This window comes from Apodemus sylvaticus, chromosome 4, assembly GCF_947179515.1.
Source record: "Apodemus sylvaticus chromosome 4, mApoSyl1.1, whole genome shotgun sequence".
Taxonomy (NCBI): domain Eukaryota; kingdom Metazoa; phylum Chordata; class Mammalia; order Rodentia; family Muridae; genus Apodemus; species Apodemus sylvaticus.
In genome coordinates this window covers 63,498,587-63,522,470 of record NC_067475.1, presented here as the reverse complement: position 1 = coordinate 63,522,470, position 23,884 = coordinate 63,498,587, and the positions used below count along the sequence as shown (strand labels likewise).

General features: G+C 48.3%; 1 long non-coding RNA gene across 2 annotated transcripts; it reads right to left on the bottom strand.

Moving 5' to 3' along the window:
- Positions 1-22,664: 22,664 nt before the first annotated feature.
- On the bottom strand, positions 22,665-23,351 carry LOC127682903 (uncharacterized). Of its 2 annotated transcripts, none has more exons than XR_007977448.1 (2): positions 23,193-23,351; positions 22,665-22,994 (listed from the first exon to the last, which is right to left on the bottom strand). It is a non-coding gene; the product is annotated as an uncharacterized LOC127682903 (long non-coding RNA). The 2 variants fall into 2 exon arrangements; XR_007977447.1 differs by having other exon boundaries at positions 23,202-23,351.
- Positions 23,352-23,884: the final 533 nt, after the last annotated feature.

Here is a 23,884-nt window from a genome sequence, read left to right as displayed (position 1 = left end):
CTACACCCTTTCTCGTACCCTCTGCCATGTGACAGAGGCAGGAACTGACCATTGAAAAATCATTACCCTGTCTAAAAGTGTTCCACTTTTCTAAAACTCCCATGCCCAACAGCAACAACACCAAAAAGAGCCTTGGGTGCCTTATTTAGTCCCAGGTCACAGTTAGAGGAGGACAGACGTAGGACAAAAATAGACATGTATTGGGCTGGAAGAGAATAGAAATTTAAAGAAAGATTACTCAGCTTAACCTCTGGTGTTAGGAATCCATGGGTACTGCTTGCTTTTCAGTAGTGAGGTCTCTGTCATGGAAGGATCATGGGAAAGCTGTCGAAGTAGCGAGCTACTGGGGCCCTCTGTTTCTTTATCAACAGAAACAATTAAGAGAACCTTCCTGGAAAGCTGGTTTCAGGCATCACTCAAATGACAGCCTGTCAACTGCCACTACTTGATCTCCTAGGCTACCAGTGACTTCAAGAGGAAGGGTCAAGCTATGGAACCATGAACCGGTGCAGTGTTTTAGTATCTACCATGAAACAGGCTTGGAGGAGACCTCGCTGGGTGCCCGATTAAGACTCTCTCAAGGCATTCTGCTTCCTGGTATTTGGTCAGTGTATGGCTAAGACACCCACACATCCCGTCTGGCTTCAGATCCTAGCCATCTCACACCAGTATGTCCAGTTCACGTGTACACAGAATGAAAAGGTCAGCCACAGCCTTCAGAAATGTCCTCAGTGCCGGCACCCAGACACCACAAGTATTTGTTGTGTGCTATGGGTCACGTTAGTATCATAACACAGACACAGGAAAGAGGGCATTTTCCAGAACTATTACAAAGCATCTGGGGCCAAATAAAAACTGAGCCAATCGTTGCAAGCTAAATGCAAATGGCTGAAGTGATCCGTCCCTTCTGTGCTCAGGACCACCTGAGTACCAAGCGTGTGCATCCATCACTGCATCATGGGATGGCACGCGCAGACTTGAGCAAGGATATTCCCAAACAACGAGATAAGCAAGGTGCCAGATGTGCAGGCTCGAAGCCTGAGGAATGCAGAGGAGGGAGCCTCTCCCTGCTTGGGGTATGCAGCTTATCAGAGGAGGAAACCAGCACAAGAGACCCATGCTGTGTACAGTTATGTTGGAGTAAGGGAATCCCAGATGAACAGGGCAGGACAGGAACGTCCTCATCCAAACAGAAAGAACTATGATATAAGCAGTGTCCAGTCCTAGTCTCTAAGCTGTCCCACGGTGCAGGAAGGGCCATTGAACACAAAAGTACAAAGGAAGGATTAAGTCTCCGTGCATTTGGGCTGAGGTAGGAGTCCTGAGTCTGACTCAAGGTTAAACTCTGCGGAATCAGGCCAGTCACCAGGCACCAGACTTTGCATCTCAATGAGCTCCCACGTCTGTAACTGGATGCCACCTACTTCTCTGGGCACCACAGATAGGATCTTGCTTGAACTCTTAAGATCAGAGGTTTGTGGGTTCAGATTCCTGCCCTGCCATACTGGCTATGTGAGACTCACAAGGGTTCAGATTTCTCTGTCTTTTGTAACGAAGAAGAGAATATTACAGAGCTCATGAGATGGTTCCGTGATTAAGAGTGCTTCTGTCCCACTCCATGAGAGAGAGCCAACCCCTGACACTATTACTGACACTCTGCTGTGCTTGCAGAAAGGAGCCTAGCACAACTGTCTCCTGAGGGGCGTCATCCAGCAGCGGATGGAAACAGATGTAGAGACAGACCGATAGCCAAACATCAGGCAAAGCTTGGGAAGTCTTGTGGAAGAGTGGGGGGGGGAATAGGATTGAGGGGGCCAGAGGGGTCAAGGACACCACAAGACTTACAGAGCTAATTCACCTAGTCCTGAGGGACTCTCAGAGACTGAGCCACCAGCCAAGGAGAATGCATGGGATGGACCTCGGCCCTCTACACATCTGTAGCAGATGTGCAGGTGTGTCTTCATGTGGGCCCCCTAACGACTGGAGCAAGGGCTGTCTCTCACTGTTGCCTGACATTGGATCCCCTTCCCCTAGCTGGGCCACCTGGTCAGTCCTCAGTGGGAGAGGATATGCTTAGTTCCTCTGTGAGGAATGTTCCCGTGTGAGGGGTACCCCCCAGAGGGGCTTCTTCTTCTCTGAGAAGAGAAAGGGGTGATATGGGGAGGGATTTGTGAGGGTGGGACTGGGAAGAGAGGAGGAAGGGGGGCTGAGACCATGATGCAAAGTGAATACAAAGATAAATTAAGGGGGAAAGGGGGGTGGTCCATGCTCTTGTAACGGACTAGAGTCCAGAGCAAAGCATCCGTCTCAGGCGGCTCACAGCTGCCTGCAACTCCAGGAGATCTGATGCCTTCCAGCAGCCTCCTCATGCATCTGTATTCACGTACTCATGTGTACAATAAGTGAGATACCATGGAACCCAGAGGATTAACGGAAGGAGCCAACAGGCAGGTTGATGATGTAACCCCTGTTAGCACAGAGAACTCAGTAGAATGCTCTGTTGAAAATGAAATGAGAAAATATTTTGCATGGTACAGAGGCTAATGCAAATTTGTTATACCATTTTGGCTTGGTTTGGTTTATTACATGGAAGCTCCAACAGAAGGGGGGCATCTTTTATCCTCTACTGCCACGGTTATACCCCCAGGACCTCAGTCAGTGGCTGGCATACAGTGGGCACTTGGGAATATTCATGAACCAGATGAATGAGTGCCATCTCCAACTGAGTACTCATCTGAGATGTCAGCAAACAAGAAGTGAATCCCTGCAGTAGCCGGCCAGTTCTGCACACGGCTGCTGCTCCAGCTGGTGGGCACGGGTATAAGTCCCCGCTGTCTCTGTCAAGCTCCATCTTGGCCTCCGGGCCTAGCTCCTTCTTGGTTCTCTCCGACCCAGCTGCAGCCTGGGGTTGGAGTCTGTGTACATGCCTGATCTTTCTACTCACCACCCCCAGATTGGCGCTATTTTGGATCTGGGGGTGTCCGGAGTATAAAAGGAGGAATTTTGGAAATTGTGGCTGGGACATGGACAGAGAGACCGCTGGGGCCTGAAATAGCCGGAAGACTACAGAACATCTCAGAATAGCATCCAACTTCACCACAATTCCAGGCTGGAGCCTCACACACACCCAAGAGGGCCAAAGACACGGTTTGCACAGCAGCCTGGGGTCTGGGAAAGTCTTTTGGGTGGAAAAATGAGTCACCAAAGAAAGCCAAAGATTGTTCTTGTTCAGAGAAGAGGGGAGGAGTCTTCAGAGATTCAGATGGTTTGGCCAGGAGATGGTGAGAGTGTAGGGGGAGGTGCTGAGCCCCTAGAGTGCTCCTGGGCTCAAGAGTGTCTTAGGCTTGCCGAATGAGTGACAGACTGGGATTCGAATGCTGGTTCACTGCTTCCATGTGTGGCTGCTGGGCCTGGACCTCTTGGGAGAGGAAGATCACAGAGAGGATGCCATGCTTACAGCCTTTGAGTATTTGACAACTGTCTCTTCAGGTCCCCTGAGGAAGAGGCACAGGTCGGCAGCACCCAGGAAATTGGGGTCCAGGGAAAACTGGGTCCTCAAAAATGGTCTTCTAGCCCAAACCTTGCTCCCGTGTCCAGCTTCCTATTGAGTTGGGAGGTACCAGGAAATAAAATCCAGAAGGGAACAAGAGAATGCCACAGATCTCACAGTAGTCACTGCTGCTGCCTTTGGAGCCCTAAATGCCAATAAAATCAGGTTCTATGTCTACTTCCAAGAGTCCAAGGCACTTCCTGTGTAGACTTTTCCAATGACCATGGCACCAGCAGGAACCAGTAGAGAGAAAAGGTCATTCGAGAGGGAAAACACCTCAGCTTTAGTCATGACTTAGGTTAGCCAGGTCTCCATTCTTGTCCTGATGTCCAGGTCCCTCAGCCCAGCCTAAAGGTCAACATTTCCAAGTGCTGTCTTCTGCTTTTCAAGGCAAGCTCTCTCTCCAGAACTATGTAGACAGCAAAGGGATCGACCACCAGGGGGCGATATGGCACAACTCCCCCCACCACCACTACCACCTGCTCTCTCTGGAAGAGCTTTTTGTGGACGTTGTGTGTGTGTGTGTGTGTGTGTGTGTGTGTGTGTGTGTGTGTGTGTGTGTGTATGTGTTGGTGTTACTTTCCTCCTACAAAGCCTCAAGTCACAACAGCTACCAGAAGAAGTTTTCTTAGGGGATCCTCAACTGTCACACAGAGACTCTTTATATCCCTTGTTTTGTATGATCAAGAATAAGCAGTCTCTGAGTGATAGCTGGCCATTATGAAGCAGAACTTTAATTGGCATAAATAAATAAACTGAGGCGCTCAGGCTGACACATCGTGGAAATGATGTTTGTACTCCATAAAGGTCACATTATAGCACTACATCAAGGCCTTGCAGCGACTCCGGTTAGAGCCAGCTGGTGTGCCGCGTGTGACGAGCCAGAAACAGTAGAAATGGATTTGAATGGCACTACCACTTGATGATGGCCATCTGCTTTCGGCAAAACTGACACCTCCATCCATTAAAGACACTTTGAACTTTCTTTATCGTGGTCTTTTGATGATGTTTAATCTCCGCATTTACTCTAGTCTTAGAGTGCACGATGAGAGCTCGGATTCAGTGTCACATGTGTTCCATGTAAGCAACATCATAAAGTAAGTCGACACAAGTGACCCACAATGCTTTATTTTTCTGATAATTTATATCCCGGATGTACTCAGACATATGCTTGGGTAAGACAGCTTAAGGAAAAGGAGGAATAGGAAACTGAGGAAGAACAGGTAGGTGTCCTCCTTGGAGGAAGCAGAGGCTGGCGATGTCACAGGACAAATTCTGAACTAGGATTAAAACGGATGGGAGGCAGCCTGGATGTGGTTTCTATGGAAGGCCATTTCTCATCTCTGGGCCACAGCTACTTTGCATGTTTGTTTAGAGACAGTTCCTGGCTAGCCTGCAACTTGCTCTTGTAGATCAGGCTAGCCTCCAGTCACAGAGATCCAGCTGTTTCTGCCTCTTAGGAGCTGGGGTAAAGGTATGTGCCTCCACACTTGGACTCTACTTCTAAAGTTCTGGCTGTTGATGAAGCAACTGGTCACTCCCTGAGGAGTCCGACAATAGGTCTGGGGCGATTAAGCATCAGGGCCTGGCAGGCTTCTCTTGGGAGAGGCCAGCGGGACCCCCTTTCCTGGAGATTTCTTCCTCCTCCATGTGCCCAGTTTATTCAGAGTATCACAACCCGAGGTGGTAAGCTGGAACTGACTTCCTTTCACGGGGAGACATACAACCAAAGTCCCTGTCAGCTAGGTGTGATGGTGTCCCCTGGCTCCAATCGTACTCTGTCTTCAGGTTCAGAGTTATCTTTGACATCAATTATCACCTTTGATGGTCTTGGTATTTTAAAAGAGATGTTTACAGATCTTATTTGATAATCGAAATATAGTACCCTATAACAAAAAGCCTCGAGGCTTAGAAGTTAATATATCTGAGAACATTATTACATGGGCCCTGGACACCAGATTCCAGCTGGCTGGACCTGGATCCTTGTTCTTTCTATCACACTGAAAGTTTACAATTGTGCCTGCTTCAAGAACACAGAAACCCAGACACTTAGCCTTTTTATTACACACACACACACACACACACACACACACATTATGTGTATGGGTATTTTGCCTGCATGTAACTTCATGTTACTGCATGACTGGTACTTAGACAGACCCAAAGAGAGTGTCAGATGCCCTGGGACAGACAATCGTGAGCTGCCAAGGGTATGCCGGGAATCTCGCATGGGTCCTACTGAAGAGCGGTCAGTGCTCTTAACCACTGAGCCGCTTCTCAGCCCCCAGTGTTCAGGTTTTATGTCTCAGAGTTCCATCTGCACTGTGAGACGCTGTGCACACTGGTGTCTCTTCAGGCTCTTAGGCATAAATAAACGCTCCTCAGTTTGGTTTTGACTCAAGACTATAAAGGCGGAGTGATTTGGCTATAGCCATTTCCTCTTCCTTAGAAACATCTTCTGCTTGCCTGTCACTCTAAAGGTTCCTTGGGTAAAGAACAATTTCATTCTACAATAGACATAGTATTTGATCTCTTTCTGAAAGGGAAGGGTGGGAGGGAGAATTACGCAGAACACAGGCGTAGAGGAGGAAGAAGGAAGTGGGTTGGTACTCAGAGCTAAAACTACAGCTTCTTTGCAGTGCCCAAGAACACACGGCAGCCGTAGAGCCTGGAGCCCAGCTCAGCGGCTGGCTCTCGTGCTTTACGCTAAGGAAACCTTCACATGACCCTGCCCAAGTGAAGCCTCTCTCAGAAGCCCAGTATGGACACAAGCAAGGGAAAATGGAGGCTGTGGGTGGAGATTCTGGCTGCCCTCCACAGTGCCACAAACCAGCTGTTCCTTCCCAGGACTCCTGAACTGCGTTCTTGGAACTTCAGGGGCACTGCTGGGCACTGTGAGAATCACCTGATCAGAGATGTGCCCGCCGGCCTCCAGGGAGTCAGAGATGAATGAGCTCGCGTTCCAGGGTACCAAGGAGCTCTCAGATCATGTCAGCGCATGGTCAGTGCATGGTGCTCAGAGATTTCTCAGAGGCATGCTGTGGGACAGAGAGCGGCCTGCCTCACCAGAACAGACCTCAAGAGGAAGTAGAGGCTGAGACAGTCTTCAGGGTACATGTAAAACAAAAGTGGACATTTTTTAACTTGGGGGGAAAAAAAAAAAGAAAATCTATGGGTGTCTAAAGAGTACATCATACTCCATGAAGCCATTTGCCAGAATGACTTTCAGTCCTGAAGGGTGACCCAGACTCTCGAGAGTCAAGAGACCATGTGACATTCAGAGAGGCAGCCAGGTACTGCTTCTATGTCAATTCCTCACCATGCTGCCACACCCCAAGAAGTCTCTTCACGGGGCTTAGTGGTTAAGAGCACTGACTGCTCATCTGGAGATCCTGAGTTCAATTCCCAGCAACCACATGGTAGCTCACAATCATCTGTAATGGGATCTGATGCCCTCTTCTGGTATGTCTGAAGACATCTACAGTGTACTCATATATAGTAAATAAATAAATCTTGAAAGAAAGAAAGAAAGAAAGAAAGAAAGAAAGAAAGAAAGAAAGAAAGAAAGAAAGAAAGAAAGAAAGAAAGAAAGAACTCTCTTCACCTCCTGGCTTGGAGGAAATGAACATGCAGTCCTTCAAGGTAGTTCTCAGAGAGGCCCCTTCCAGTGTTAGAAAGAACAGCAAAGCCTGCTGAGCCAGTCATACCCCAGGCCAGCTCTACTCAATCTCCCTGCTTATGTGACTCCACGTGTCCTAGACCTCAGATGTCCCTCTCATTCCTCCCTCCCTTCCTCCCTCTGTTTAGTCTTTTTCCTCTCCTCCCTTCTTCTCTTCCTTCTGACTCTTTTCCTCTTTTTAGATTCAGAGGTAGATGAGCCTCAGACATGAAGACCAAGTAGGGCGCTGAGGGCGAAGCTGCCTCCCAAGGAGAGAAACCAGCTATGGAAACCATTTGGTCTGCTCAAATCCAGCCATTCTACTCCGTGGGAAAACTCCTGAACTAGAACAAATAGTCCAGGCTTGACACCTAATTGATGACGCTGCTTGGGGACAATCATCAGAAGCAGTCTCCAACTGCCTTTGCTCACCTCAGTTGACACCGGACCGTTAGTGCCACCTGACCCTACTAAGCCTGTATGTGCCTTGGCTGGCAAGCTGAGGCAGTCAGTCTACACACACTAATTGCTTTGGGGACAGCAGGTCCTTTGGCTCCCAGTCACCCCTGTCTTCTGACCTTGGTTTTTCCCTATGGCCAACTGACTACTGGAAGATTGTGGTGGGGTCACAGTGAGGAGGGGTTACCAGCAGAGTATATACAGACTTTTGTGGGTACATTTTCCTGAAGAGATGACACTGTTCTCCAAAGACCTTAGCGTGCCATCCAGAATCCCCAGGTTATTAAGAAACACATCCCTGGAGTTAAAGGAATGGAGGACGGAGACATCTTCTCACACATTTGAGAAGTAGACATGTAGAGGAGGATCACACTGAATTCTACAAGACTTCCCAGGAAAGAAGAAACTGGAACCCATAGGTAAAGTTTCAAAGGAGGCCAGTGTCAGCTCAGTGTAAGGACAAGCATTTGAGTGATATAAAAACAGATTGTCACCCCAAACACTAAGGTCCTTGTTACTGAAGTATTTAATCAGCAGGTGTCCTCAGGGTTGGGGTGTGAGACAGACTGGAGGCCAACTGCACCTGGCCCAGCTCTTCCATGGACTGACTGAAGGAGAGCTGTTTGCTGAGGCCTCTTAGATGAAGCAGAGACAGGCAACCTCCAGCCAAACCTCTCCCATGCAGTCTGTCCTGTAGGGAAAGATGGGGGAACTGTTTGGATAGATTGCTGCTTGGTCCTTACCATGCCCGTCAAAGGGTATTTCTACCAGGCGTGTAAAACCTTGAAGCTCAAGTCTCCACAAGCTCAACAGAAGGCTAGAATTTATCTGTTGCTGTGAGTCAGGCTTCCCATTTGCCCCGGTACCTGGAGACCACAGAACGTGTCATCTTTGTTTACGTGAAATGTTGATGGATCATTCTCCTAAGATTATTTTTGCAGCATAAGTAAGAAAAGTGTTATATTCATACAGTTTGTTGTAAGCTCCATGTTTTTGAGAGACATTCTTACCATGTGCAAAAGCCCCACCTTTTTCCTGATGTCAGGATTTCCAGGTGCTGTGCATTGACCAAACCCTTGCTGCCCCAGGTGCCCCTGCGGTTTGCAGTCAGAGTCACCAAAGCATCAGCGAGCCTGCTCTCACATTTGAGCACATATTTTCTATTTTGTCCATATCCTTCACATACACTGTTATTGTTGTTTTTCTTATTATTATTGTTATTGTTGTTGATCTTCACACCTTTGTTTCTTTCGGAACACTAGAAGGAAAGTAGCCACAAGAAGTTGAGTCCTTTGGGGCTCTACCTTTCTGCATCAAATAAGCAAACAGACACAGCACTTCAAAGGGAAGGTGGCTACCACAGTCTTTCATTTCTTAAAGCCTGGCGCAGGAGAGCGGCTGGACAGGAACACGACTCTGGAACAGTCTCCTGGGGGTTATCTCAGCCCTATCACTCTCTTGTTTCCCAGAGGCAAACACTGCCTCTTATCCTGGCTTTCCTTATTTGTGAAGCCGCCCCACCCTCACTGGCCACCTGGAGGGAGCTGTCTGTTCCCAGCAGGCAGGACTGGTCCCGAGGATCAGAACTGTCACAGATCACTGCACTTAGAGAACAACCAAGTAGCCCTGGTGGCTTGGCTGTACAGGGTTGCCCAAGTTCGTGGTTAACTAAGGTTGTTTTCTTCTGACTCTAATGGGCCTTTGTGGGGCATTCAAGCAAAGAGACCTAGAACCTAAGGAGAAGGGCTTTGTGGTGTAGAGTGCAGAGTTCCACGGCTGCCCTGGGACCCTGAGCTCACTGAACACATCCCTAGGGTGAGGGAAGTCGAGGACCTTCTCTGGCCAACTTTGATGCTCAGACTGAGGGCTAAAAGTATGCTCGAGGTCCCGGCTCCTGAGGGGCACATTCAGAGGTTGAAAGTGAAACACTCGAGGCAGCCTCCTCCCAGCATCCAGGCCCCCTTGTCTCTCATCCTCCCGCCCTCCTTCATCTAGATCAATGGCATCCCTTGGTGAGACCAGCCAGTTGACTGTCACTCTAGTATCTGTGGGACAGATATGCTCAGAGAAGCTCAGAGATGTCAAAAGGGTTGGGTCAGCATTACAGAGCAAAGAAGGGCTCGATTTAGACGTTTTCATCTGCCCCCGAGGAAATCGTCAATCATTCTCCCATCCAAGTATTAATCACAAACAGTCACAAAATGTCGAGGTTTAGTCCAGGCCACCTCTGCTTTGGTTTGTAGGACTCTGCTCTGCTCTCCCAGAAGCACTGAATAGTGGGAGCAAGAGAGGAGCAATGATTCACGTAGGGCAAGCTCAACCTAAAGGCTTCAAGGGGCAAGGAAGGGGTTTCCAACAGCCACGATGACCCGTGGCTGACCAGGGACAGGCCCTTATCTGGAAGTCCTGAAGACCACTGCTCGGATGGAGAGAAGGGATGGAAATGCTGTCTGGCTCAAGGTAGGAAAAAATGTAAAAGCTACAAAGCATCTTCATCTTTTTAATTGATTCAAGACACCAGGCTGGTCAGCTTTGAAAATACAGTAGCCAAACAACTACTTTTATCACATACATATACAATATATATCATATATAGTACATAGTATGTAGTATGTGGTATATATAGTATAAATAATATATGTTGTATAATATATTGTAAATATGCATACACACACACACACACACACACATATATATATATATGAACAAAATAGCCTTGATAAAGCAAAAATGACTCACTTAACAGAGCCCCACAGGGAAGCGAGTTGTGGTATATATGTCTCTGTGGTTGTGTGGTAGCACAAGGTAATGTCCTAAACACCAATTTGGGATGGAGAAGACAGGTACTAAGCAAGTCACTTGGTCTCTCCGAGCCTCGGGGTCTGCCTCACAGAGAAGGAGGCATCCTCTTTACAGAGGGCGACTCTTCGTGAGCATGTGACACACTGCTCTCAGGGAGAAGACCAGTGCGAGCACCGCACATCCGAACACTGGGCTCGTGTGGCCTTATTTTCTGTTCACGTCATTGACCCTGCTGCCTCCCACCTCATGGTGGTCTATGAATGTTGTAGGAATGAATGAACAGATGACTCAATAAGCGTGCAAAGCACTGTCTTTGACACGGATACACGCATGGGTTACGATGGAAGGAAACAGACACCAAACAGGAGCATGGGTTAGTCTCCAAGTGCTCAGAGCACTGTGGGGCACAGAGCGCTGTGGGGCATTTGCTTCCTTCATCCCTGCTTCTGCAGCTCAAGCTCAGCCATGGGAGGCTTTCTTTCCTCATGGTCAGTTCATTACGTTCTCTGAGGCTCCAATGGGGAACCTCAACAAAACCCTCAAAACTAGCAAGACCTCATGGCTCCATCTGTCCATTCTGCTTCACATATGGGGAAACCGAGGCCTGGAATAAGCAGGGACTTGACCTAGCAACGGCCCAGGATGCCTAACCACATGTACAGAGCTTTCCTCCCCAGCCCTGCTTCTCAGAGGCATGAGGCACTGAGCAGCCAACCAGAAACTCCGAATGGTGCAGAACACCAGGCCTCTGCAGATGGTCTGAAAGAATGCAGCATGCACAAAGTCAGTAAATGTTTACTGAGAGCCTACCAATGCCAGGCACTGGGTTTGGAAGATTAAACATGGCAGTGCAGCGGTTTCCTGCCTGGGTCAGGCCTTTCAGACCAGGTGCATGCCGTGCAGCTGTGTCCATGTGTTCTTGGCATAGGGGCCCGAACAGGCAGGCCTTCAGCTGATAACCCCTGTGAATGCCCGCCTCCTCCCAGCCTCACTTTCCACTGCGCTCTCTGGAACACACCCTTGAGCCAGCCCTTTATCCTCTTTCTGGGACTGGCCTCGCTCCTCCTCCTCTTCTCCGGGGCAGCACCTGTTCCCCAGCCTGGGTAGAGAGCACAGTGGAAAGAAGGTCAGACGCTGAGACGCTATAGACAAAGCCAGCCTCTGCACTTCCCTCCTGCCTGGCAGCCAACCAAACCTCTGGCCAGAAGAGTCTCCTGTCACCCTGAGATCCTGGGGCCCGAGACCCAGGGACCATGACCTAGAACAGAATGGCCGTGACCCCCCTTGTGCGTCAATGTGCTCCAAGCAAACAGATTCAACTAGCAGAGGCCAATGAATGAGTAGCACCGACCAAGCCATTCCATCCAGACTGGGGGCGGGGGGGGGGGGAGGGGGAGCCAGGAGGAGTAGACACAAGCGCGAGGTGCAGCAGAGGAAATGTCCAAAGACAGCTGCTCTTGGCTAGCTGCTGCGAGTCTTCACAAGATCAAGGCAGGATTTATGGCAACTCCTTCAGGGGCCTCAGGGGCCATCTAGACACCTCTTCAGGTCATAGCCCAGAAAGAGGAGGAAATGGGGCCTGAGCTCCGTGGTGTGCTGGCCAGGGCCAGACTGGATGCCCCGCCCCCACCCAGCCATTCTCTAATGCACACATTTGGGGCCGGCTGTTCTGCTGTCACCTCCCTCTGCTGTCTGTGCCGCTCACCCTACTCCCTGTTGGCAATAGAAGTGCAGCACATCACAAGCAGTCTGTCTGATCTGAAAACCCAATTGGTCCCAATCCATCCATATGTAAGAATCCAGAGCTGGGTTCATGTAACAAGGTCTTAGCATGTGATTCCAGTGAAGACACCATGGGGCCAGGCTGTGGGACCTAGGGCGTGACTAGCCCCTGTCTTCCAACTAGGGACAGAGCTAGAGCCAAGGCATTTTACAACTAGGCCCCTAGGGGCAGCTGTTCCCTGCACACGAAGCACCTAGGGGGTATCCATGCCATTTTTCTGACAGGAAGGGTTCTGCTCTGGTTTCTCCGCTCTTTGTCCCAGCCCATTACTGTCACAACTTTCTGTCCTTGCTCCCAAGATGAACATAAGAAGAAAAGTGAACCCGGAGCCTTTCCAGGCCTCCTTCTTCTCTGTTGTTAGCATGGTTACCTCCTCAGATCTTTACGGTCCTGTCCTAACCAGTTGGAGCCTGAGATATTCCTAGAGGTTCCCCCAACTCACTGACCTCAAAGTTTCTAACACAGTAACCAGAGGCCAAGCCTGGCAGGAGAATGTTGTGTCCTCCTTTTTTACAGAACCAGAATCTGCTCTGCAAGAAGAACGTCTCCCCTCTGGCTGTCTTGTGACTTCATCTGGGGAACTTGTGGCTCCTGGAGGCAACAAGGAAACCAGAATTAAACAAACTTTATCTGCAGGGGGAAAGGTTTTTATTGTTATTATGACATCTCAAGGGCTTCAGCAAGGAAGCCACTTTTTTTTTTTTTAATACCGAGGAAGCTGTGCACCTCGGGTTGAACACCAGCCTGTCTGTGAGCTCATCTGAGAACAGGAATATTAGTCTGCACTGTAATCCTACAGATGTGTCCCTGCATTTAAAGGGGAAACCAGAAGGTCTTTCACTCTCTCTACCTCCCTGCTTCCTGGTACGCAGCATCTCAGGCTGCCCCTGGCCAAGCTCCTTTGTGTAGGACACGGCCTGTGAAACTGAGCATGACAATCCTGGTTCCTACTGTGACCTGTTGTGTGCTTTCCTTACACAACAGTCTTGGTTCTCTTTTCTTGGACTTCCTGCCCCTGCTAACTGGCATAGGATCATTTTGTGTGAGTCCCTTATAAAAAGCCAGGGTTTAGTGGAGACCTGTGAGCATCTTTTACCTACCCAACATCCGAGGCAGATGCATTCTGATCTTTACAAAGCATATGGCCACATTTTCAGTATAAAGTATCTCCTCCTGTCCTGCCTAGGCTGCTTACATCTGGGGCCTCCCTCCCTTCTCTCCCTCTATCCTGGATAGTACGTTTCAGTCACCTTAGTTACATAACAAGTATCCCCAGAACTTTCAACAGTGTGGGGGATAGAATAGCCTTACTGCTGGGTTTCAGATCAGACAGGTAGTTTGACAGACTTCTGCTTTGTACATCAGAGTATATCTGTTGCTGGTCAACTTAAGTCAGCTCTGGCTGTGACAGTTGGAGACAAGACCACAGCTCTGTCATCCTCTAGCATACCAGGGCAGTGGAAGTGCCCTAACCCCTTGATGTCTGGGTTCCATCAGGCATGCTCCCCCTTTGGCCTCATTATCAGCTTAAAGCCCCGCCTTTGTGGCTAGGGCTCCAAAGCTGCTGAGCAGTAGGACACCAGAGAGCAAAGACTTGGGGTCAGGAGGGCAGCAGCCCCGTGTGACCGAAGACTCATCTTGTAGCTTTAGCAGCTCCCTCTCTGCTCGGCCAGCCCCAGCTCCAAGTGTGTTGAAAGCTTCCCAAAGGAAAACATCCTACGCAACCCTTTGAACACATATCGCCTTCCAGGCTTCAGGAACTGATCCTAAGAGACAAGTATTGAAAATCTAGAAGAGTATGCACACTTAAAAAGAACATATGGTACGGAACAGCGCTGTTACTAAAGGTGACTCGGGAGTAAGGTGATGTCGAAGCCAGGGAAAGCTTCTGCTACATGAGGTAGACGGGTGTTAGTTATACAGCCATTGTAGACAATGGTCATAAAGACTTTATTGAAAAGCTGCAATAGTTAAAGAGCAATTTTGAGACAAAATTAATTGAAGAAATAAAAGCTGGACCATACATATAAAGTCTACAGTGACCGTGGATTGTAGCTTTATGCCGTTGATTTAAAAAGAAACAAGGATTTATTTCCGTTTACAGCTCACAGCCTTCACTGAGGGAAGTCAGGGCAAGAGCTCAAGAAGGAACCTGAAGCAGAAGCCATGGAGGAGCGTTGCCAGGGGCTCACTTGCAGGCTCGTGGTTAGCTAGCTTTCTTATACAGACGAGGAAGGAGCATCTGCCTGTGGATCTACCCACGGTGGGCAGTGCCCTCCCAACTCAATCAACAGCTAAGGCAACCCCCATTAGACATTTCCATAGGCTAGTCTGATCTGGATAATCCCTCCATCGAGACTCCCTTCTCAGACGAATACGGGCTGTATCAAGTTGACAATGTCGATTAGGACGCTCTGTTAATATAAAGTTCCATTGTATGAAATGTAGATGCTGGATGGAATCTGGAGACCATATTACTGGTGGACTCCGCAGTATACTTATCTAACATGCAGCCACTGGGAGGAGCAGTGACAGGTACATGGGACCTTTCGGTTCTCTTGAGAATACTTTCAACTTAAAATTGTTAAAAAATGAGTGTTTGAAAGCCCTAAAACTTACAGGGGGACATTTTTAGTGGCTATTATCTTAGGCTTTGTATTTTCCTGTTGCTGTGATAAAATACTCAGGAGGAAAGGTTTACTCTGGCTCAGAGTATAAGGGTACAGTCCCTCGTGATGGGGAAATCGAAGTAGTGGGAATTTGAAGCATCGGGTTACAGTGCATCCATGATCAGGACTTAGAAGGTGATGAATGTACCATGCTCACTTCCTCTACATACACAGTCCAGGCAATCCAGTCAGGATAATCTCCCATGGGCATGCCCAGAGGCCCATTCTCTGAGGCGATTTCTAGATTGTATCAAGTGGGCAATTAATAGTAACTACCACAGGTATACTCTATGACAGAAGTATAGGATACTTTCTGTTTTAAACTTTTTATTTTTTCACTTTTAAAACATTATAATGTAAAGGGAGTGGCCACTGGCTTTGTTAGTTTCTTTGCACATTTGTTCAGTTTTCGCTTTTTGTTTGCACAGTGCTGGGGGTTGGGCTCAGGGTCTGTGCACAGTGGGCAGATGTTCTGAGCTACACTCCCAGTTAGCTACAGGATTTCAAGAGAGAAATGCCAGATTCCACTCACCATGTCTGGAGTCATGGTGGCCACAGCACCTCTCAGGACCTCCCCCCGGCTACTTTAAGTACCATACGCCTGGCAGAAGGTCCTCTCCTTGAGAGCAGGGATCGTGTCTCAATCAATTCCAAGTATTTTCTTGACTCCCTTTCCAGTGCTTAGGCCAAAGCATCATTTGGAACATACACATTCGACATGTTCCTATTAAACGACAAACTCTGCTGCGTGCTGGGCTTGCAAAACCAAAAATGTCAAGATGTGTGGAACAGTGTACATCCTATGAACACACATTTTTATTCCTTATCTTTAGATGTTACCTATTGACATCTTGTGTGGGAATTAGTTCCCAGTGGAAGACAGATGGACTGATAAGTAGGCTATTAGTAGGCTCTTCCTTGTGTAGAAAATATTCTCAAACTGAACGAATCTAAGGCAATTGTATTCTGGCACTGAAAAATAAGCAGTGTGGGACAGTGGGCAAGTGAGACCCGTGACAGCTTTCTACCTTTTGGGACTCCCTCCATAGCATGAGAAGACAGAACTCCAGCTGACCTCAAACATCAGGAAGGATGGTACTCTGTGTTGCTAAAGTTGCTGAAATGGGTGGGCAGTGAAGCCATTGGGGGTGTATTTCATATATATGATAATGATAAATATCATAATATATGATCATTTAATTCCTCAGAATAAACCTCACAAAATATCCAAGCTCCCAGCAAAGTACTATCAACAAAGTCAAATAGTCAATCAAAAATGTTTATACCTGCGATGTGCCAGGTTTATCAGCCCTCAGCCAGGAGGGGCAGCAGTTAGTTCTGATGGAAATGAGTGAAGAAGAGGAAAAACATCAGCTGTGTTATAGAAGGACAAATTCTGTATCCAGAGGTTTAGAAATGGTGGACCTAGGAAGAGACCTGGGAGCCTATCCAGAGGATCTTCTGATGACAGTGCAGGACTCGAGGGTCTGGAAGAAGATGCCACAGGTCTCTGGGGGTGGTGGTCAGGCTAGAGTCGCAAAATGTCAGAGCTAGACACAAGAAGCTTCTGGTCTGCCCCTATGATTGCCTATGAGAGCAAGATTGGGAGGAAAATAGGTGATTTCCCAAAATCCCACACCCAGGTTAGAACCAAGCCTCACAATTCTCCTCTGTCACACGGCCACCCTGTGACAGCCCAGGTCTGAAACGAGCTTTGAAATGACTAATTTCACATAGTCATCTCCAACCATAGTTTCTGAGATAAAACCAAGGTGTCACTTCCGCTTTCTGCTCTCACAGAGAACATGGAGGTTTCCAGTAAGCCATCAGATGGAAACCACACACGTCACCACGGACCTGGCACTTGATACCCGCTCACGTGAGTGCTTGCTACGTAAGCACTGGATTGCTAAAAGTTAAGCAGGTTCACCAAATCTGTTCAACTGTTGCTTAGAGACGATGTGCTGAGGTCCATGTAATATCATCCTGTTAATATCCACAGAGAGTGAACGCACATCCCATGCCCTTACATCTACCTGAAAGTGTTGCTCATGGTAACCTGGAACAGTCAATGGAGGATCTCATTTGACAGATTTGCCCTCTGCCTCAGCCTGTGAACAAACACAGGGCAACCATGCTGGTTCTGCAGCTCATATGCTTCCCAGAAGATAGCCTCCTACACTTGCCACACATCCCTGGGTAATGTGAGTCCACTCCTTCCAAAAAGTTCTTTCCAAGTTCTTGGCGTGTCTGGCAGGGAAGGGATTCCTACCTGCGCAAGTCAGCTCCCCCTCTACCTTTGTCACTAGAACTACCCAAGACCAGAATGTATATATGTGTAAATTGGTTAAATCCAATTGCGATTTATATCCTTTCTCCAGGAACCTACTGCTGGCTGAGACTCATCACTGTGCCTTGACACAGGATACTCAGAGAAGGAGAACAGAAGCCCAGCTAGGAGCTAGTTATGCCTTCCTAATCTATGGTGGGTCACAGAAGGACTAAGTGTCTCTGTGCCAGATGGCAAGTACAGAGCTAGACACATGTCAATACTAACCAACCCCTGTGACACAGGAAGAAATCCTCATCTCCACTGTGCATTTTTGTTGTGGTTGTTTAGTTGGCTAATTGGTTTTTGCTTGCTTGTTTGTTTGTTTGCGCTGCTGGGACTGAGACACAGGACCTCCTACAAGTGTTCTCCCCCAGAGCTATGTCCTGAGCTTGTATCTCCCAATTTTAATCAGAAAACTGAGGCTCCAATAATGAAATCTGTGTTCGAGGTTATACAGCTTGTGGTCCATCTCCAGTGACATGGGTCATTTCGACTTTGAAGACAGCCTCCTCGCCCACGCCTGGAACGCTTCTGGACTCTGGGAATTTGTAACTGAGTATATTCATGGCATGAATCTACGAAAGATTCTGAGAAAGAAATGTGTTAATAAGCAGAAACTAACCAACACATATTTTTTTCAAGCCCTGTGTTCTGGTATATGTAAATTTTTACATGCAAATCATGTCAGGTGATCAGAGACCAAACTCAAAGGTATGAAAGTATGTGTGTTTGTGTGTGTGTGTGTATGTGTGTGCATGTGTGTGTTTGTGTGTGTGTGTGTGTGTGTGTACCCACACACAGACATTGGGCAAGCATGTGTGCTGTGGCTCTATCCATACAAATATGAATGTGAATCAACAGATCCATATAAACATGTCTCAACAGGCTAGAACTGCTTACATCACTCTTCAGAGAAAAACAAAACCAAGAGTTCCTGGTTTTGTTTTCAAGATCACCTCCCAAGACCCATAAATGCTGTGACTTGCTACATTAACTCCTGTGTTTTCAAAACATTCTGTTAATCATGTGAAATGCATGAAGTAGCAACTTCTGAGTTTGGAGGGACCAATCAGAAGGCTGCACAGTGGAAGACTTACTCAAACAAGCAGTCACTGAGAGTAACTAAGATCTGCAGAGCTGGCTTCTCACAACACACTTATCTAGACTCTGCACATGTCAGGCCTGTACTGTGAAGCCTGGGCCTGACCTAGCAGATCTGGAGGGAGAGGAGGTTACCTTCTGCAGTCCTGATCTGAGGCTTCTGAAACTACCAGTTGTCAGCAGGACCCAGAAGTATTTAACTTATTGTTAGAAAATCATTCAAGTTCTTCTCCACCAGTGTACCCAGGTCGTGAGGAAAAAACACCAGGCCTAGGGTAAGCTTCACAAACCCAGAGGTCTGTTGAACAGCTGGGAGAACTGCCAGCTATTGATCCAAGATATCTGTGAAGTACTGAGCAAGCCTCAGTCATGGACAGACAAGAAACACTGGCTTTGTAAAACTAGACTTCTGAACCCCCTTGACATGACTGTTTTTGCTATCCTTTACCTCAGCAGAAAGAGGTACCTTAGGTCTGTCCCCAGTTCTGCCGCCCACCATGTCTCCAGATCCCAGTACCCAGGTCCCAGCTGACCCAAAGACACTATACAAACCGCTACTGCCTGTGTAAAGGGCACCTACCCCATGCTTCCTGTTCTACCAAATAATAAAATTTCCACAGCTACCATGAAAGGTAACTGCCTCTTTCCCTAAGGACACGTGAGACTGCAGTTGCTGTCAGCAGAAATTTTACCCACCATATGCCGATTAGGCAGTGGCCGCATTGCACACATGGGTGTAGGTGACAGGGACACACCATGACTTGGAGACACTGTGAGTTGGTGGCAGTTGCCAACAGCTGACCACAGACACCACAACTAGCCTTCCTGAAAACCAGAGATAGCCTAAAGAACTCTAGTTCAGTAAGCCCCCTATCCTCCATCAGCCCCGTAGGGAACTAGCATTGCCTCCTACATAGAGCCTATGTACTCCCCTGGAAGAGAGTTTGTGCTCAGGTTTTGGCACTGAATTGAGCAAACAAAGCATGAACCCAAAGTTCCCAGGGCTCTGGACAATTATAACTTGGAGGAGACAAACACCTGCAGGGTCAGGGGACTCCTTTTCTCCCTCAGCGGCCTGGGCCACCTGTGGACTGGTACTGTGAATAGGACTCTCTTCATGCTAAAGAGGAATTTAGATAAGCAGGTATGCTCAGCACAGGTCTGCTTCACACTGGCAAGAGGCTCCCTCAAGGTCAGACTCCCTCTTTTTATCAAAACCCTGCCTCCCTTCCCCAGGGTCCCCTGTCATTCTAGACTGTAGGCTGGTGCCATCTGGCCTCCCATGTCCTTCCTCCCACACCCTCAGACGCAAACCCACCCTCTCTCTCCTCACTCTAGGAATGACCTGGTTCAAATGACCTTGTCTAGTAGCTTCTAGCCCTTCCCAAAAGCTGACTGGTAGGGAAGAGTTGGAAGCTTTCCCACCCACCCCCACCTCCTGCCAGGATATTCCTGCACCAGGGAACAGGTAGCCTGAGTCTTCAATCCCTGGACTGTGTATTTTAGGGCTCAAGGGCAGTATGACCAGTCAGCAGCTAAGGGACATTGGCCAAGAGCATCTTTCTAGGACATCTCGAATTCCTGGCAGAGAGCCAGCAGAGTGGTGTGAGGATGCGGGTTGTGCACTGTCACCACTGCCTTCAGACGCTCTGTCACTGTTGTCACCAAACACTCATGCAGCCTGGGTCAGTGTAGATCATGAGTTAGGCCTGCTGCACAGTCTTTTGTCTGGGCTGTTGGACCAGCTCTGCTGGGGAAAGGGGCTGTCACTCATGCTGACCAATGCAACCCAATGGCATGGTGATCTAACAGCCCCATCATCAGCAGAGACCCTTCCCAAACGGAACATGGTCCAAGAAGCCCATTAAAGGAAAATGTCAAAACTACCCTGTAGAGCAAGTATCTGTTACATTTGCTCAGTCAGTGGTCCGCAGATGTGCAACAGTGAAGAGAGTATTTATTCAGTCAGTGGTCCTCGGGTGTGCAAGGGTGACTCTTAAGGCCAAGAGGCAAGGATTTAAGGAAGATATTTGTATGACAAAAGAAAAAAAAGGTAGTAGATTATTTCACATTTTAAATAAAGACTATATCCTATGCATTTCTCTTGAAGTAGCACTTTAAAATAGTGCTGTTTTTGGTCCAATCCGAGACAGGGACTAGGATAATCTAAAGGGGTGAATGGGAATGTAGACCAGCGTCGCTCCCGTCTGCGTCAGTTCCCCAGTCCACAGATGCAGGAACGCCTGGGACCAGACGTGCCTATGGCTACACTTCCCTTTCTCCCAAGAGGGGCCACTTGGATCACAGAACAGAACTGACAGCCAGACCGTCTGCTAATGGGAAATCAGATGTTTAAAATGTCTAAAGGAATCATAATCCCTCTGCCCTGAGGGCCAACTCATGAGTGCCCATGTTCTACAAAGGGCAGTGTAGAACTTGCCACTCACGGTCTCAGTCTGTGTGTTACTTTGGTCTTTGCCCCTGCTTTGCCCTGGAGGTTATCTTGACAATCAGCTAAAATGTTGCTTCTTCCAGGAAGTCCTCTCTGATCCTTCCCTGCCTTGAGCTCTGAGCCCTATCACTTAGCACAATGCCAAGCCTCAGTGCTACAGTCACAAGGTCCTGCTGAACAGGAACTTCTCTCCCTGTCTCACCAAGACCCAGAATTCTGCTTTCCATATGGTAGGTGTCAAGAACATTCCAAGGGAGAATGAATGAAGAAACAGGCGGTGGACTAGGCTCCCTCCTTTGCTTTTTGCTCAGTGACCAAATGTGTCTGGCTCTTCATGCACACACACCTTCCCCTAAAGACACTGTTCCTCTCCTGTAGGAGCAGAAACAAATGGAATTCTAGCCAAATTCGCAGACTAGGCTATCCTTTAAGGACAGAGACAGTTAAGCGACAGTTGGTGAGTTAATGTGCTTTGCCACATTCATACATTCACATGTTGTCTGCCGCTGACCCGGACACTGAAGTGACTCACTGCAGATGGCTTCCAGAGCCTGGTATATGTATCACCTGGGTCTTCAACAGTCGCTCAACCTGCATTTAAAACCTCAGTGCAGCTGAAGGCAGGAGAAGCCGGATGGAGCTGGAAACAAGAGAGAAGCAGAAGCAGGGAGCAGGGCAGAGAGCAGGGGGCGGGCGAGCAGGGGCCCTTGCTGGGACAGTCGCTTGTGGCTCTGTCCAGAAGAAACCTCTGAGAGTGTGAAGTGCCCTGGGAAGTGTGAGGAGTGGGGTAGCACTTGGCGGGTCCTGCATTCCTGGTGGCCAGCTACGAAGTCTTAGGAGAGTTACCTCACAGGCCCAAGTTTCGGCATCCTCATCTTTTAAAAAGAAAGTGAGCTTTCTAGGTCCGTCCACTTTCCTTCAAATGTCTTTACATTTGGTTCACTTTGTCTTTACAGTTGTATATAATTTCACTGCGTGTAAATATCTCCTTTTCTTGAATCATTCATCAGTCGATGGGTAGCTAGACTGGTTCATTTCCTGGTTACTGTGCATAGATCAGCAATTAACACAAATGAGCCAGCATGCCCGAGGTGGCACAGAGAGGCCTTTGGGTAGATGCCCAGGAGTGGCGGTTCTTGGGTCATATGGAAATTCTATTTTTAATTTTTTTAAGAAACTTCCTAACTGACTTCAAAAACGAAAGTACTATATTTAGTGAGGTAACCCAGACTCAGAAAGACACAAATCTTATGTTCTGACTCATATGTGGATCCTAGCTTCTGGCAGCTCTATGTGTGGACTAACTGGAGCACTCTGGGGGGGGGGAGGGGGAGGAAGGGTCACATGCTACTCCCACTCTTCAAGCACAGAGTGAATCCGCACAGATGTTGGGACCTGTATATCACATGTTCTCACCGCTGTCATCACAGCCTTTCCTCTTTACCTTGTCAGGAAGAAGGTGGGCCAGCCTTGTGAGTGCGCATGCTTGTCCTGCTACCATCTTGCCTTGTGGCTTCGGACAGTTCTCACACTCTCTTGAGGTCACTAAACATTGCTCTTAAGCACAGTGGGTGGTCTGCATTCAGCACCTCTGGTGTTATCCCCAGACTCTGCTGGTGATAACAATCTACAGGGAGCCTTATAACGTGGCAGCTTCTCCACAGGCATAGGGAAGTTCTAGAGGCCAGGGGTGAGGCCCCACCTGGAGTCTGTCCCTTATACAAGTGTGTAAGGTTAAAAATCTCTTGGAGCTATAAAGGGTCCTTGTCTGCTCAAGTTCTCAGATCCACAGCAAGAGGGAGAGAAAGACAGAGAGAGAGACAGAGAGACAGAGACAGAGACAAAAAAAAACAGAGAGACACAGAGATAAAGACAGTTCTATTGAGCTTTTTGTGTCATAACGTTTTGACATTGTTGACTGGCCACAGCAAGATTATTTTGGTCCCCAGGCAGTAAATGTGTAGCTATGATCTGCTAGTCTCTCTTCTGACCATGTTTTTTCTTTCTCCAGAAAGTTCCACACCTTCTTTCAGATCAATGGATCAAGGCCTGCACCTTTAATAACCAGTCAGTCAATCTTGTAGGCTCCATTTTCCCAGGTCGGTAGAAAATCCATCATTTTTCAGTCCTCTTCAGCACCAGCAGGGACTCCAGTGTCAAGTGCCCATCTCTCCATGGCCATGTGAACCTACACAATACACATCACACAGAGACACACAAAACTCACATTTTAAACTGTACACAGAGGCCCACAGGCAGACAGTCAGTTCCCCTGGAGCCCCAGCCAAACTTCCCAGGAGGCTCCAAGAATGAAGCCCTTAGAGGCCAAACCAGGGGAACAGGGGTAGAGGGAGCTTTGCACCCAAGGCTTGGTTCCCTCACTTACAACACCTACACATGGGGACCGCCAGCTCCTTCTGAGAATTCAGTTAGGTCACTGGTGAGCCTGTTTTGTAAACAGAGAAGCTGTCGGTGTCACCTACGCCACCATTTTCCAGTACTCTTGAAAGCAGCACCTGCGCACAGCGATTCTAGTGACTAAACCAATTTCCCTTCATGCTCTTGGTCTGTGCAGATGCAAATAGAGGCAACATCTGGAGAGCAGTGACTTGCTCTTCCTGCCAGGTTACAGCTGAGTCAGATACAGGATGAAAATCCCTAGGGGGCCTAAGTGCACAGCCTTGGGTCTTGTGATGGGGAAACCCAAAGAGAAGAGTGAAGAACTCCCTAGAGACTTTGAGTGACAGGCTGTCCAAGGCCAGGAGCTACAAATGGATGGGCCAGGAGCCCTGACTAATGTGGACGCTTGTGCCTGCCTCTGCAGTAGATGTGTGTGGCACATGTCCAGTCTGTGTGGGCACGTGGCTACACAGAGAACCTCCCTTTCAGGAGTTTTGTGTTACTTGGGCTTCTTCCTCCCCCCCCCCCTTGAAGTCCATGTACTGAAAATGGAAAGATGTGTCTGCATTCTGCCTGCTTCCGGCTTTGCCCATCAGATCACGGAAAGGGCTTGTGGGGGCTGGAAGGAGTGTGATTGATCATGCCTCGTCACGGACACCCCACACCTCTGCCATGATC